The sequence below is a fragment of the Rhinatrema bivittatum genome, chromosome 16, assembly GCF_901001135.1.
Source record: "Rhinatrema bivittatum chromosome 16, aRhiBiv1.1, whole genome shotgun sequence".
In the NCBI taxonomy this organism is placed as follows: domain Eukaryota; kingdom Metazoa; phylum Chordata; class Amphibia; order Gymnophiona; family Rhinatrematidae; genus Rhinatrema; species Rhinatrema bivittatum.
Genome location: NC_042630.1, coordinates 40,786,501 through 40,804,148, shown reverse-complemented (window position 1 = coordinate 40,804,148; position 17,648 = coordinate 40,786,501).

The following is a 17,648-nucleotide window of genomic DNA, read 5'->3' as shown; positions in this document are numbered from 1 at the left end:
TTTTGTTTGATTTAGTTATTTAATTTCACCCCTTCCCCCATAATTGCCTTTTTTGATTTTATTTTAGTTTTACAAGTTAAAAGAGCAGCAAGCTCTTACCCTTTATTTTCTTTATTTGAATATTTGGGCTCCGGGAGGTGAATACCTCAGCTGCTCAGCTGAGCCACAAGCTCAGAAGCTCGGCTAAGCTAATCACACACCTGCTGCAGCCACCCTGCTGGTAGAGCAAGGAGCCAAACACTCTTTTCTTTTCTCAAGTAAGTTTCAGCTTTCATTATCTTTTTAGCACTCCCTCTTACATTTTTTAAGCACAGGATTATTTTTTGAATTAGATGTTCACATTTATTAAATTTATAATTATATATTTAATTGGAAAAAAATCACATTTAAACAGACTCCCTCACTTTTTTTTTAATTTTTATAAGAGGCTGCTGCAATCTCAATGCCCATTGCCTAAACTTCAATAAAAAAACAGCTTGGGCAATGGGGAAGAAGCAGCCTCAAGCAGACCCCAAGGAAGCGGGGGGGGGGGGGGGGAGGGAGGTGCTGGCTGGAAGTCAATGCCAAAGCAAAACATCGGTAACTTTCTGGCTGGCACTGCAAAAGCTGCAGCAACAATATCAACTGCAGTTACCCCCCTCTCCTAGCGCCTCCTATCACAGCATCTACCCCAATAGCAGCTAATAATGACATCTCTGCTGCTGTTGGGCACAATATTCCTGTCCCAGCACTGTCATCTGCTGGGGCAGGGATCCCCTCTTTTAAGGGACTCTTTAGTGGCTGATACTACTTCACCAACCACTGCAAACATCATTCCTGCCTCAGCTCTATCCAATGCTAAGGCAGCCACTCTGGCCAGCAGGAACCCTCCTTCTAACTTGGAGGTGGCTGCATTGCAGGTCAGAGAGACAAGCAATATCCTTGATGCTTTGGATAATACTAAAACACCTCAGAAAGCAGTAGTTTTCAATAAGGACAATGCTGAGAGCCCAAGTTCCTCCCCTGTCATCCTATCCACCTCTGCTGCAGTCAAATTGCTGAAAATAAGATCCTATGTGGTGGTGGTGGTATCAGGGGTAGCAGTTGGTGACTTTGCCAGGGAGAATGTCAGTGAACATAACAGCCATTATTAGGCAGAAGGGCCCCATACCCAATAAGACAGATCACCTACCCCTTCCATGGTCTGACCCAGAGACATGAGGTCAGGGGCCCAGCAATGGGAAGGGCAACTATTGAGAACCATGTTATGGTACTAGCTGATGTGGTGGGTCTTGCAGCCATTATGGAGGCAGGCAGGATGTATGGAAACATAGTATTTTTCCACCATATGCTGGCCACCACAAATATGGCAATTGTAAAATAACATAGTGGTGAAGGGGGTCTTTGTATCAGCTGAGCCTCTGGAAGTCCCCATAAGCAGGTCAGTACTATCAAATGTGCCACCCTATATACCTGAGGCAGTGATTATGGGTCACCTGCACACCCTGGAGGAGGTTAGCTCTCTCATCACCATTATACACCTGGTGTACTGAAACAGGACTATATACCATGTCCTGTCTTGTAGACTGCAGATAAATATGAAGCTGCCTCAGGGAAGGGGGGAGGTGGTGAATTCCTTTAATATCCCATATGAAGGGGCCCTGCATATCATCTATTACAGAGCAGAGGAAGTGATCTGCTTCCTGTGCCAGAAGGTGGGGCATACCCGCAAGGTATGCCCCAAGGCAAAGAAAGCCAAAAGGTCTGCACCCCTGTGCCACACTCCTCTGCTACCCCTCATCTGTAGCTGCTGCTAACACCTTCACAGCTGCAAAGCTATCCACCCTAAACTCTGCCAATATCACTGGGGTCCAAGGTCCTAGCATCCTTACATCACTCAGGCCTCTCCCTCCACTGCCAAAATTGAAGATGTCCCCTACTCCAACATAACTACCAGTGCTGAGGAATATCAGGCCTCGATAGGAGTGGCCTCTAATTCCATCTCAGAGGTCCCCAAGAACTTCATTACCAGAACCCCTACTGCAAAACCTGGCAATATAGTAACAACTTCCTCTGGCATGCCAAAGAAAACCAACAAGGCATGCCAGAGTGATGGTGAGGGTGCAGTCTCTCCACTCCCCTTCCCAAATAGACCATCCACTCACCCCATTGCCACTGCAGCAGTTGACCCTGCAAATAACACCTTGCAGGAGACTGCCTTGGATAAGAATGAAGCATGGCTCTCTGCTTCAACGGCAGGGGAGATGAAAAACTGATACTACAAGCATATCCAGCATAGCTCCCTGCTTCAACGGCAGGGGAGAAGAAAAACAACCAATAAGGGCTGAATGGCACGGTCTGGGTAAAGCAGATGGGCATGGGTGTAGCTTGCTTATTGCGGCGGTTACTTCCCCTACTTCCCCTACTACCCATAACTAATCAAGCTTGATATTTCACTTGGTTGCAGCTCCATCACTGCTCTCTACATTAATGGTGGGGGTGGAAGGGAAATAGAACCAAAGAGCTAAGAGAAACAGATAAGTATGAGAAAAAAATGTGAAGCTTGCTGGGCAGACTGGATGGGCCGTTTGGTCTTCTTCTGCCGTCATTTCTATGTTTCTATGTTTCTATGTTTCAGTCACCCCTGCAACATCTACCTCAAAGGGGACTGCATTGAATGTGAATGAGGTAGCCACCCCTGCAAATATATACCTTGCAGTATACTGATGGGAATATGGCAGTCACCTGTGTGAATTCCATCTTGCAGGGAACTGCATCTAATGAAAATGGGGCAGCCACTCCAGTGCTACTACAATCAGCAAAAGCCTCAACTGCCCCCCTCGTTCCCCAATTTCAGCAGAGGGGGTGGGGATAGCCACTGAAGTTTTGGCTACCGCTGAAGAGATAATGGAGCAGGTTAAGGAAGGAGAACAACTGCCTTCCCTGTCAGTGCCCACACCTGCGTCAAACCCTATAGAGGGAACATCTGACACTCTTCAATCCTTCTATGTCACCTTTCCCCATAACACCTCCACTCAGGGAGAATGTGTAATTCCTAGAGGAGCTAGGGTGGACTGGCTGTGGGACAAACACACAGGGGAGGAAAAGCCTGCTCCCATAGTAAGGAGGAGGATGCTGCTCCCTTATGCAACAGGGGACAGGGATCAGTCTCAGAAGATCCAGGCCCAATTACCAATAAGGACCTGGAGCAGGGGCCTGAAATATCAGACCCCAAAGCAGTTACAAGATCAGAAATCTAATCCTGGTACATCAGCTCTCATGAGTAGAGCGAGTCCATAAGCACCTTTGGTGAGATCCCCCCTTTTCCATTGTGTTTTGGGGGGCAGAAAATCCTCCTCCTGGTGGAACCACCGAGGAAATTTATGACCCCCCTCTCCAACTACCACCAGATGGCCCACAGACTTCTGAGTCATGGACAGCTGGGAAGGAGGGTAAGAGCCCCTCAGGGTTTCGGCCCATGGGCGTGGCCGCGGCCTCCAGACCAGCCCCCGGGACCGGAACACGGAGCGGGGCAGCCGGCCGATGCGCGCAGATTTACGTCTGCTTTTCGCAGACCTGCGCGCAGGTTGCACAAATGCGCGCCCCCTTGCGCGCGCCGACCCCGGATTTTATAAGATACGCGCGGCTACACGCGTATCTTATAAAATCCAGCGTACTTTTGTTTGCGCCTGGTGCACAAACAAAAGTACTCGATCGCGCAATTTTTTAAAAGCTACCCTTTAATTATTTTAAAAAAATGCAAAAATAGTCACTCTTTAAGTATATTTTGACCACCCTTTTAATTTCAGTAGAGGCTGCTTCAGTCCCATTCCCCATTGCTTATACCTCAATAAAAAGAACAGCCAGGGCAATGGGGAAGAAGCAGCCTCAAGCAGGCCCCATGAAAGCTGGGGGGGGGGGGGAGGGAGGTGCCAGCTGGAAGTCAATGCCAAAGAAAGACAACTGTGACTTTCCGGCTGGCACCCCAAATGCTATCGCAACAACATCAGCTGCAACTGTCCCGCCACCCAGCACCTCCTATTGCTGAACCCACTCAAAATGCAGCATCTACCCCAGCAACAGCTAATAATACCATCTCTGCTGCTGCTGGGCACAATGCCCCTGACCCAGCACTGTCATCCCCAGGGGCAGAGACCCTGCTTCAGTCATATGCCGTCAGTGAGCCATCAGGGAAAGTTTGGCAACTATAGTCCAGTATTCACGGGCAAAATGGATGCTTCCCCTCTCCTCATTGGTCAGCTATGCCTGCATATAAGAATGACCCTTAGTATAGAAGGCAGGGTAACTGGTCTATTGAATGTGATCGGAGAGGACACATTGTAATTGGGGGCTAATAGATACAGCAGCCCCTTACATTGTATGTTCTCTACCATCTGTAAGGGTTGGTCATCTTAAGGCAATTTCTCTGAAGCAGCATGCCTCACAGTGATGTGCTAAAACTATCAATCTGCTTCAGGCTGGCTTCCCACCGACATGGGTTTAGGGACTACTTGCATGCCACGTAACAGGAGGAAGAGGCTAAGGGCTGGGGTGGATTAGGAGACCAGCTTCCCTTTTTATAGGGCTTTCCAGCTTCTGGAATGCAATATCCTCTGATGCTGAGAATCCATGACATGATTCATCTCAATCTGCACTTTCTCCCTGGAGCTGCTGTAAACCTTACTTGCTCAGCCACAATAAAGGAGGTTGCTCCATTCCTACTCCACTGGCTTCTCCAGTGCTCGTGCACCCTTCCACCGGCTCTTCCTTCATTTTCCTTTGCACCATAGGAAGACAACTTCCTGCTTGCCTCTGCCGGAACCTGTGATTAACCCTTAACAAACCATCTCTTTAGCTTGGGCAGTGGCATCTTGGTCTTCTCAGATCTATGTATGTGTTATGAGTGTCATACTTGTAGCCCATCTAGAATGGATGATAAGCCAAAATAAATATTTTAAATAATAAAATAAATGCTAGGAGGCCAAAATTCAACACCAATTAGTTGGATGAGTTTGGACTTATCCAGCTAAGTGGTGCCATTTTAATATTCGGCCACATTCAGTGGCCACCATTTATCTTCATAACACTTTATATGGTTAAAAAGCTATCTGCATAAGTAAGAAGCGGGTTTGGGGCATTTCAGGGTGAAGATACTTATCCAGCAAAGGGACTGATTTACTAACGTTTTTCTCCATTCTGTGTCTATGGGAAAAGCATGAGGTTTTAAGTTACCTGGATAAGTACCAATAATCAGCCTTATCTGGCTAAGTTTGCCAGATAAGTTAGATCTGCGAGTCAGTTGTTCTAAAGTTGGCCGAATAAACTTATCCAGCTATTAGATAGCCATGTATGTTCAGTGATGTGGCCAAGTTTATCTGGCTGACTTGCTCAGCAGAATAACAGCTGAATATGGACCTCAAGCACTGCTACCAATGGAAGTTCTTGAGTTTATCCTAAATCCCTTTCAAGAAGGAAGCCAAGTATTCCTCTTCCTTTACCATTGTTACTGGTGCTAGAGTGCTTTTCTCTCTTGACCATATTCAATGAGATTGGATGGAATTGGACTCAGTCATGCAATCACTGGCAGTGCCTAGGGAAAGATTTTTTTTTTAAGTTTTACTTTTACAATGAATGCAACTCTGTAAACCACTAACAGCCAAATTTTAAAAGGCCCGTGCACATTAAAAAGGGGGGGTTAATCGCGTGGCCGGGCCTTGCACACACCGCATGCATTTTCAAAAAGGCCGGCCAAGCACGTAACCCCCCTTATGCACACAAATGCCATGCTTAAAAGGGGTGGGCCGGGAGTGTGATCATGCAGGGGCAGGGGATGGCCTGGGACAGCATCATTTTGCGCTGTCCCGATGACTCATGCACTGGCAGCCGGGCGAAGCACGCTACTTACTTCATCTCTAGGACTGGCATAAGTATTAAAACAAAAACAAAAAAAGGTAGGGTTAGTTTAGGGGTTAGGGAAGAGGGAGGAAGGTTAGGTAGGGGGGTAGAGAAGTTCCCTCTCAGTCCACTCCTTAATTGGCGCAAACTGGGAGGGAACTGGGGAAGGCCTGATTGCATGTAATTTTGTAAAATACTCCCCTCCCCCCCCCCCGTATGCGCCGCCCGTACATGCACGTGGCCATCCTATTTTATAACACACGCACATGCCGAGAAGCACGTGCACATGGATGCCCGCGTGCACCTTTTAAAATCTACCCCTCAGATTTTTAGATAGGCTCCTGTACATTTTTATTGTTATTTTATAAACATCAAAGGTATCCACATATATTAGTTTCTGGGCGTTCTTATATGTGCAAAAAAAGGGGTGGCCTAGGAGTGTTTCAAGGCAGGGCCAACAGTTGCGCACTAACAGGTGAAATTGCAAGAAGTTATCCATGTAAATGGTAACGTATGATCATAGCAATTTTCAAAAGCCATTTATTCCCATAAGCACACTTTAGGTGGGTAAACCTTATGGACAATTCAATGGTGTATATTGTAACAAATTTCAAAAGCTTATTTACACAGTTAAAGTGCATTTACATATATGAAACCCAGTTTTAAGATGGTAATTTAAAAATATGCGTACATGCACCTAAATGAATGTGTATGTGAATGTGAGTAAACATATGCCAGCATTATAAATCATCCATGCTTGTGCGTGCGTATAATATAAAATATGCCTATTGTGTGTATGTGTGCTCCTAATTTTAAGTGGTAACATGAGGACATTTTATTTGGGTATCATTCCTTATAATTTGACAGCTTTTAAAGGTACAAGTGAGCACTTTTTAAAACATGCACATGTAAAGGAAATAACATGCGCACATGAAGGTCAGTTTTCAAACAGGCATGAGGGTCCGCATAGACTCAAGCGCGTTGGCGCACACTCAGATATGCGGCCATCTTATAACATGTATATAAGTACATATGTTATAAAAGATCTCAGGCATGCATATGTATGTGCCCAGTTTTACAAGTGGATGCACACATCCATATAAAGTCATGTTTGAGCTATACAAGTGGGAAAAATTTATAACAGGTGTGCGACCACATCATGACCATTTTCACCAGTTTGTCCACCAGTCTGCACAGTCTACAGTTAGGTCTTTCAAACACTCCTGGTTTGTGAGCCTGCATCCCTCCTCCCAGTTAACTCAGACCACTCAAACCAGGGGTGGATTCCCGATGACGACTGGCCTCGGGATTCGCCGCCCAGGCCGGCCCAGGAAATACCACATGGTCTGCTGAGCATGGCTCTGTCACAGCCGTGCTCGGCAAACCACATGACTAGAGCGACCGGCCCACCGGGGGATGCCCGATCCCCCGATAGGGCAATCCGCCTTAAAATGCCTTAAAATGAAATGCCTTAAAATGATTTTATTTAGACTTATACCTCAACAATAGCAGATATAAAGTTATGTAGCACTAGACCTGGTCGCCCACCCAGGTTGTACGTATTTTTGTTGTAAACCACTCCAAACCTTGGACGGCACGGTATATAAGTATTTTAAAATAAATACAATAAAATTTAAGATGCACATATCTTGGCTCTGCCTCTGGATGAACATAAAAGTTCTCTTACATAATCCAAAATCCATATCTTCTGCCCCACATCTGAACATGAGTTTAAATTGTTTACTAATTTCTATCTGTCCATATTGAGATTGGTCTTCGTTAGCTAAAAATCTTAAAAGAAAAAATCTCTTACAAAGCCTTACCTGCCATGGCTGATAATTATGAATATTTGCACAAGATCCATTTTTGAAAGGCCCCTGTCCTGGAACACAGAGATACATGTCATGTAAACCATGAGCCAAGGCATACACGGCATTAGATATCTTGTAGGTATATCGGAAGTTATACACATCATATACTGAATTGTCAATACTATCCACTCTCTCATCTCCTGTGCAAAGTGGAATACCATTCTTTGAAGCATTTCCTCTAGAATTATCATCCAGCCATTTACAGCCAAAGGCAGTCTCCCAAAACTTTGTGATAAAGACATCCTTTGGAGAAGTGGAAGGGTGGATATTTTGAAGGAACTCCTTGAACCCAGGAATCTGGCCTCTCCGATGTGCTAATCCCAAACTGCCATTTAAAGTCTTTAAGATATCTTTCCTGGGAAAGTCTGAATCAATGGACCATCTGACACTTCCCAGCCAAATTTTATCTGTCAAATTCCTTGAAGAAGCCTCTTCCATCAACGGGATTAAATTCTCCATGGTGGTATAAACCACAATCGCTGTGGCTGTTGACTTTTGTATCTCTTGCACAACACGAGAAACGTCTTCCTGTGAGTTATGCACAGGTAAAATTTCTAGGAAAGCAACACAACCTCCATTCTTTTCAATTTCCTTTATAAAGAGCTGACTGCCTTCCCTTCCCATGTCATTATCAGAGATGATTACCCCTACCCAAGTCCAGTTGAAATATGCCATCAACCGAGCCATAGCAGTGACTTCTAAGTTGCCATTGGAGATTGTCCTAAGAAATGAAGGGAACTGAGTTTTATCACTCAAGAGGGGCTGACTTGAGGCATAGCTGACCTGTAGAATTGAAAGGGAGGTACATAATGAATGAGATAAACAATAAGAAGAGTCTGTATTACAATGAAGTTCATACATTTAGGGGGCATTTTGTTTCCAACATACATACATTTTGAATCAAATGCACACATGCAGGAAGTTCAAAGGGAAAATATGCATGTAACTCTTCTTTTAAAATTATTCCAACAAAACTTCCTGAATACAATTCTACCTTCTAATTTGTGAACACATAGGGGTAGATTTTATAAACTTATGCGCGCGCGTACTTTTGTTCGCGTACCAGGAGCGAACAAAAGTACACCGGATTTTATAAGATACGTGAGTAGCCGCGCGTATCTTATAAAATCCGGGGTTGGCGCTCGCAAGGGGGTGCATATTTGTGCACCTTGCACGCGCTGAGCCCTACGCCCTCCGAGGCCGCTCTACGCCCTCCGAGGCGTAGTGCGGCCTCGGAGGGGCGTAGAGTTCCCTCCGAGGCCGCTCCAAAATCGGAGCGGCCTCGGAGGGAACTTTCTTTCCACACCCCCACACCTTCCCCTCCCTTCCCCTCCCTAACCCACCCCCCTGGCCCTATCTAATCCCCCCCTACCATTGTCGGCATAGTTACGCCTGCCTGAAGCAGGCGTAACTCTGCGCGTGCCAGCAGGCTGCTGGCGCGCCATCACCCGACCCGGGGGCTAGTCTGGAGGCCTCGGCCACGCCCCCGGGCCGGCGCCATGGCCCCCGGACCCACCCCGAACTGCCCCCTGACCCCGGACACGCCCCCCAGACACGCCCCCGCCCCTTTTACGAAGCCCCGGGACTTACGTGCATCCCAGGGCTGTGCGTGCGCCAGTGGCCTATGCAAAATAGGCGCGCCGGCGCGCGTAAATCTTGCCGGATTTAAGCAAGCAGGGCTTTTAAAATCCGGCCCATACTTTTTAAAATGCAATGTGCACATTTATTTTTGCATTTGAGGTTAAAGTACTGTTTTCCTCTGGAAATAAATGCCTTTGAAAATAACTTCTCAGCCCATTCACCTATTTTGAAAACTATAATATAGCCATAAATTGAGTATATTTCAGAGCCATTTCTGAGAATTAAACAATGCTTTTGTGTGTTCACTCTTAACATATTATATTTTGTTAAAGAATATATTTTGCAATTAAGTATGTCCATAATATAAATTGTAAACAGCAATGAACCATTACAAGTATGAGATTGCTGGGGGCTCTGTTGTGAAAACCTTCATAAAAATCCTATACAAAAGAATCAGAGCCAAGAAACAAGTACATTGATATTTTGAAGAAGGTCACTAAGACTGCTAAGTTAATAGGCCAATTAACTTATATTACTATTGTAGTATTGCCACTGGTATTATTTTAAGATGAAATTAATTATCATTAACAATACAATAAATATGATGGAAACTGTTAAAAATGTGATCTGAATATAGGGTTGCCATCTGACATAAGTCAACCAAAGAGGCTGAACAATTTATAATTTTGCTTCATTGCATGTATGGAGATACAGTTTTTACTTTTCCTTAAGGAAAACAAAGCTGCAACTCCATGCTTTCTTAGGCATATAAGAAAGATGTGGTATCCAGTCTATTTTATTTTACACTGTATTGAGGGAATGAGTAAAATTAATGAAGTCATAACACAGGGAAATAAGTAGAGCCATACTCATGTTAGGTAGTCAAATATTAAATATTCATTGGAGGTTTTCCAATGCCTTACCTGTGGGTACCGGTAGAGTCCTAGGATTCTAGCAATGGGCATTGAGGACTTGGATGGCCTATCCCCAACAATGGCTTCAGGCATGGCTTGTTTATAACAGTTATAATTTGGCACTGTTTCCTGCCTCCCTGACAAAAGCCACATGAGTCCCAGAAGTGATCTAACTTCATTGTAACAAGAGTCGTATATTACAAATCCAATTGAAACATTTGGCAAGATGTTGGGTGATTTATTAATTTCCTTAATAGCAAATGCCATTGCCAGATGAAAGCGGTAAGACCTGATATGGAATCTGAACAATAAGATAACTCATGAAGGTCTTTGGAATTTGTCAGCAAAGACAAAAAGACAAACAGCATTTTCTTAAACCAGTCAACACATTGAATAAATGATACCTTTATAATATTAAATATTGTATAAGCATATAACATCTGGGACTACTAATGTCCCTTTCTTAGATTATATTCTGCAAATAAAACTGAATATTCTTATAGGTAGGTACAGGACATTAATATCAAAAAAGGAATATGCAGAACACTACTAGTAGTCATGTTAACTGTACACATCATTAGGGGTCCATATTCAGCCCTGCGTGGCTCTGTTAGTCAGCCGGATAACTTAATCACTGCACCATTGAAAATATCCAGCTATCTTAAACTTATCCAGATAAGTTTATAGGGCTAATTTTAGGACAGGTCTATGGGTCAACTAGACCAGAGTTAGCTGGTAAGTTAGCTGACTAACTCAACTCCTCCAAGTTATGGCTTGTGAATACTCCTAACTTATCTGGCTAAATTTTTGCCAGATGACAAATTTTTTGGCTAGACTATAGCTGGATAAGTGCCCAAATCTTAATTTAGCTGGATACGTTCTCAGTTATCCAGCTAAATTCTTCTGAATATGAGCCTCTGGATTCTTTTTAGGTTATGACACCTTCAATTGGCTCATCATAAGTATTATCAAAAGATTTTCTAGTATAAAGTTTTGAGGTGACATAACCCCCCTTTTAAGATATTTATCTATGGAAATCAGCTCTGTAGAAACTGTCCACCTTAATGAAGGTTATAGTTTGTAACTTACCATGATATCTTTTGATTTAAAGGGGAACAATTATAGTAATAGTTCAGTATATAAAGTATGTGTGCTCTATAACACGAGTACTTGTACCTGCATTGCAAAAAGCATTCACAAGGGTGTGTTTAGGTGTGCTTTTAGATTGCATTTTCAAATCTCTTCATTTACTTTCTTCCCCTAAAAAAGCATGAGCAAATACCACAGTACTTTTTGTCCATGGCAAAAAAAAACCTCCCAAACTATTAGTGCATAATTCGTATTTGATTATTGGTGCAAACCTTGCCAGTCAAATGTACCAGCAGTATTTTGTAGGGCATAAGCCAGTCACCCTGAAAGATGTGTGTATCTAAAGCAAAGACTAGTGGCCTGAACTGGACTAAGCAACAAAAAAAGTTGGAGTTTCATGCCACATGATGACCTCTTCAGTTTAACATGAGACTGTGTGAACTACATGGAATTAAGAAACATCCATTATTCTATCAGATTTCTGTATCCATCTTACAATTAACTAGTACATCCAGACACAGAATTACTAAGCCATGGGCTTGGAAAATCTCTGTATCTAGATGCAAGTATTATTCAGTGAATGTCTTCTGCCTTTATTATTCTATGTGTGAAGATGTATATACATACTGACTAAATTAAGTCATATCAGGAGCTCATCAATCCTATAACTATGGGTTGTGGTACTATCCAATCAAGATCAATTTTTGGACCCTATGCGTCTGCATATACATGAATTCATAGGGCAAGTAAAGACATTGGACTTTACAGGATTCACATTCTAAACCACTATATGGCCATTGCTGCCATTCACACAAACATCCTATTCATGAACATGACACCTTGATTTTGGGTTCACAGCTTGACCCTACCCTGCTCAATTGCTAGTTTCACACAAGCCTAAGCTCTGGCAAGCCAAACCATTCTTATTCTGCCCGTATCTGTATAAACACATCTGTGAGATTTCTGAGTTTGAATGAAGCAGAAAATGTGGCAGAAAAAATTCCAAGGTACAGATAAAGGGACCAAGAATCATAAAGAGTGATAACATGACAAAGAATTCAAAAGCATGGGAGAGGTGCACAGCAGAACCCCGAATTGGCGAGAAGTCCACAAATTGTAAAAGCTGGAGCACACCAGGAAGGTACAGGCAGAAATAAGTTAAGACTATAAAGGTGTAAAATCTGTGCATGACAGCAAGGCTGAATGACACAAGAATCTGAAGGTGTAGGATGAGGGGCCTAGCATTAAGACTGAGTGGCATGAGATATACCAGTCATTCTGTTAGAGCACGCATACAACCATAGAGAGGGTGGATGCCTCTTCCTGTCAAAGTATGGCTGCATCTGGATGATCCACCAGTCCAGTAGGATATTTTTGTGTCATGGAGTAAGTCACACACACTATAGCTAGGTAGTAGGTATTTATTGATTTTGTATACCATCGTTCGGGGGAGCTATCACAATGGTTCACATAGCTACAATAGTATAAAATAAAGTAAAAACAGTACAGAGGAACTGTTAGCAGGCTATGAAGTCATTTATGGTTCATGAAGCAGTGCCACAAGTGTGCAAAAGAATGGATAGCTGTGGCAAGAGCAAGAAATGGAAAGAAGATGAATACCATAGACGAAGAATGGTCTTAAAATCCTGAGGAGAATTTCAATAAGTTTGTAATGAAATCTATGGCTAGGGTCTCAGTGGTAATGATTTGAACATGACATGCATAGCTGTGAGAGACCTCAATGGTTAGGGTTAGAAAATGGCATGCCATAGGTATAACAGGCCTCATTGTAAATATTTGGAACATGGCATGTCGTAGCTGTAAGTGCTAAGAGAAATGCCTCATTTGTAAAGGTTAAAGCATGGCATGCCATGGCTGATATAAGTGATATAACTGATTAATAAAGTTTGGAACATTATGCTGTAGCCGTGATAGGCCTCATTGCAAAATGGCAAGCTGTAGCTACTGTAAGTGACAGGCCTAATTGATAATCGCTAAAACACAGCATGCTGTAGCTGTAAGTGAGAGGCCTCATTGATAATGGTTGGAACATGACATGCCATACCTGTAAGTGACAGGCCTCATTGGTAATGGTTGGAAGATAGCATGTTGAAGCTATAAATGATGGGCCTCATTGGTAATTGTTGAAATATGGCATGCTATAGCAGTAAGTGACAGGCCTCATTGATCATGGTTGGAACATGGCATGTCAAGGCTGTAAGTGTCAGGTCTCAGTGGTTAGGACTTGAACATTGCATGCTGTAGCTGTAAGTGACAGGACACAGTGGAAATGGTTAGAACACAGCATGCTCTAGCTGTGAGAGGACTCATTGGTCATGGTTGTAACAATGCGTTCCATATCTGTAAGTGAAAATGGTTGGAATATGGCATGTCATAAAGCAAAAGACAGGCCTCATTGGTAATGGGTGGAACATGGCATGTCATAGCTGTAAGTGTCAGGCATCAGTGGTTGGTTAGGGTTTGACTATCGCATGCTATAGCTGTAAGTGACAGGCTACAGTGGAAATGGTTAGAACACAGCATACTCTAGCTGTGAGAGGACTCATTGGTAATGGTTGTAACATGAAATGACATATCTGTAAGTAACTAGCCTCAGTGTTAATGGTTGGAAGACAACATGTCATAAAGTAAGACTGGCCTCATTGTTAATGGTTGGAATATAGCATGTCTTAGCTGCTGTGACAGGCCTCATTGGTAATGGTTGGAATATAGCATGCCGTAGTTTTAAGTGACAGGCCTCATTGGTAATGGTTGGAAGATGGCATGCCACAGTTTTTAAATATGTTACAATTTACCAAATGTAAACAAATCATATCTTTACAATTTTAATATATTTGATATTGTACCCACTAACAAACATAAAAGAACATACACTCAATACCATACATACACATTTACACTTTTCCATAAAAGTATTAATCCATACATGGGCTGTCACCCAATATGTTTTGCTACACAAAGCTTTTTCAGGGGAAAGTCCACCACAAATCCCAATACAAAGCAACAAGTGGATACAGTTCAAGTTTATCAAAACTTAGATCAGATGTGTTACTATCTGGGATTGAAACACTGAGTAGCTTCAAAAAAGTGGATGAATCTTCAACGTCCTCAATCAGGTTATTCAAGGAAGACACATAGATGGTAACCTGATGTCATCAATGAATTTGTATTTTACAATGCATACTGTTCTATATAAAAAAATGTAATAAAACATTTAATACAACAATCACAAAAATAACAGAAAAATAGCTAACAAAACTTTCTTATAACAAACCTCCTTGTGATACAGCTATTGTTTTATATCCACAAATTAGAATATTCTAACAGTATAGCATCCTCAGAGTTTCCCAGAACTATATCGCATCTGTATAAAACAGAAAATAATCATATAATAAAAAATGGAATTTTTATACAATACAAATTTACCAATTCATACATTTACTTAGAATAAAACACCAACAGCAATAGAAATATACCAAGGGATCCCAAGCTTCTGCATGAAAAAAAAGCTCCCACTAAACAATCGCCATCTTAGTGAAGGGTCAGATGACCTGTATCATCCAATGGCGGTATATATATATATCTGCAATAATAAGGCTAATCGAAATTCAAAAACATAACACCCAATCAATGTTATCATTCAGGCCACTAGGAACAATGGTTTTCAATAAAAGATCCACTATTGTTCAGTCCTCAATAACATTTTGTTAATGTCTCTACCTCGCCTATTAACCACATGTTGAAGAACACTATCATTAGTGCAGCTCCCTGCATTGCCTATGATTAGCTAATCACCTCCTTTGCATGCTGTTAGCATGCAATCACACAGGAAAAATGTGGGTCTATAAGCATATTTGTAAGCTCTTTTTTTCCCACGCATAAAACCCTTATTACATCCAGGTATAGGGCTTTGTGCAGGAAAGCATGTGTAAACCCTCCACAAGCAATCGTCAGACAACAGCATCAAGACGCCATCACTTCCTAATCCAGTATGTTAGATACATTTACTCTTAACTACTATTGTTTTAACCAAAAATCAATCAATTGTAAATATTTCCACTTTACTTATCTTAAAGCAGTTTAAACCAGCTGTAAAGTCAGAACTTATGCAACAGCCATAATCTGGTGTCATTGTGTGTATGTGTGATCCAGACTTCACAAGGCAAACACCCCAATCCTTCAATCCATTATAGAAGTCTAGAGAATTAGAGTGAGGGTGGGTGGGTATTGTATGTGATTTTCTTGGATTTCAGCAAAGCTTTTGATACTGTCCCACATAGAAAGCTCATAAATAAACTGATATACACAAAATATATAGCAATAAATTTTATTAGTACAAAATGTATCTAATATATCAACCTCAACATTATATCCACCAAGTGTCAACAATTACCATGATTTTCACATTAACATCATACACACACATCCATTCAGAGACCCAATCTCATGCACAAAAAAACGTCCTCCCAACATATTTCGCATACTCTAGCTTCTTCAAGGGAGAAATATCAATTTCAATATATCATTATATTCATAGTGCTTAAATATATATAAAAGAAAAGGTGGATACATTTCAGCATTTCTAAAACTATCTAAATCTCTATAAAGAGGAACAGAAACAACATATTAGAGTGAAGCTGTTCCATGCTGTCAAATGGTAATGAAACCCACAGGTAATATTGGATCTGGTGCTTACCAACAGAGTCAGTATTTCTGATGTAGTAGTGGATGATCATCTGGGATCCAATGACTACCAGATGGTGTGGTTCAATATTAGGATGCAAGAGATGAAAGTTTATTCTAATACGAGAGTACTCGACTTCAGGAAAACTAACTTTCTTAAAATGGGGAAATATCTCAAGGAGTTATTAGCTGGAAGGGAAAATCTAGGGGAACTCAAAGGGCAATGGGTAAAAACTAAAAGAAGATATCAAAAGGGAAAGTAATCTTTTTGTTAGGAAAGAAAATAAAGGAAAGAGGAAAAGGAGGCCATTAGGGTTTTCTAAAGAAGTAGCCGAAAAGATAAGGGGAAAAAGGTTAGCATTCCTAAACTACAAGAGATCGCTGAAAGTGGAAAATGGGTGACAATATCTAGAAAAATTAAGAGAAACTGAGAAAGTAATCAGGATTGCAAAAATACAAATAGAATCAAAAATAGAAAATTTGGTAAAAAAAAAAGGGGGACGACTTATTTTAGATATGTTAGTGACAGAAGGAATTGTAAAAGTGGCATTGTGAGACTCAAAGAAGAAGGGGAGAAATATGTAGAACCTGAAAAGAAAAAAGCTAAATTAATTAATAAATATTTCTCTTCAGTGTTCACTGTGGAAAGGCCTGGAGCAGCACCACATAAAACAAACACAAATAAAATTGGAAGTATGGTAAACCTCAATCAATATTTGGAATAGTGTATTTGTGAGGAGCTAACTAAACTTAAAGTAGATAAGGCGATGGGCTGGATGGGATACTTTGGTTGTTTATCGTGCACCGCGAAGATGTTTTCACGATTCGCGAATACATTTGCGCAAATCGCGAAAACATCGCCGCACGCGATGTTTCCCCGCTGCACAAAAAAAGCCTCATTTGCATGGGAAACGCCCCCTAATGTGTTACCAATGCGATATTGGAAAATGAGGCCCTAGATGGGGCATGTGGAACTTTTCTGCCATCATGTTTTTAAACATTTTTCTATTCCAGCCAGTCACGGCTCTCTGCATCCAGAGACTCTGATTTTGGAGGCTGGGTATGTACAAGGAGAACTGAGCTTTCTTCTTAGGCTTTGATCTGGAAGGAGGATGTACTGTATATTGAGCTCTGCTCTCACAGTGTTTGTTCAAAACTTTAAAATTAATTCGCTTTTCAACTTTAGAAAAAATCTTTTTGGCAGCCTGCTGCTATAGTACTGATGCACTGCTTTCACCCACAGAGAAAGGAGAGCAGTGTGCAGGTAGCCAATAGTGGCACTTAGCTACTGATTTTTTTCTCTCCAGGAGAGGGTGCAGGCAGGGTTTGTGTATATGGGTGGGAGAAAGTGAGGAGAGTTGCAGCAGACACAGCAGTATCAGTACAGAGTGAATGTTTCCTCTGGGTGGGCACTGCTGCACCAGACAAGTCTAGTCCAGTGAGAATGCAGCAAGCAGTATACCAGATAGGATTCCAGTGTTTGTTTTGTGCAGTCTGTGAGCAGAACAGTCTCAGTTATGCACTAGTTCACACTAGCACAACACTGCATTGTCTGTGTGTGCTTGTGCATGTCGTTCTCCAGTCACACTGTTGTACAGTCAGTGGTGCAGAGCAA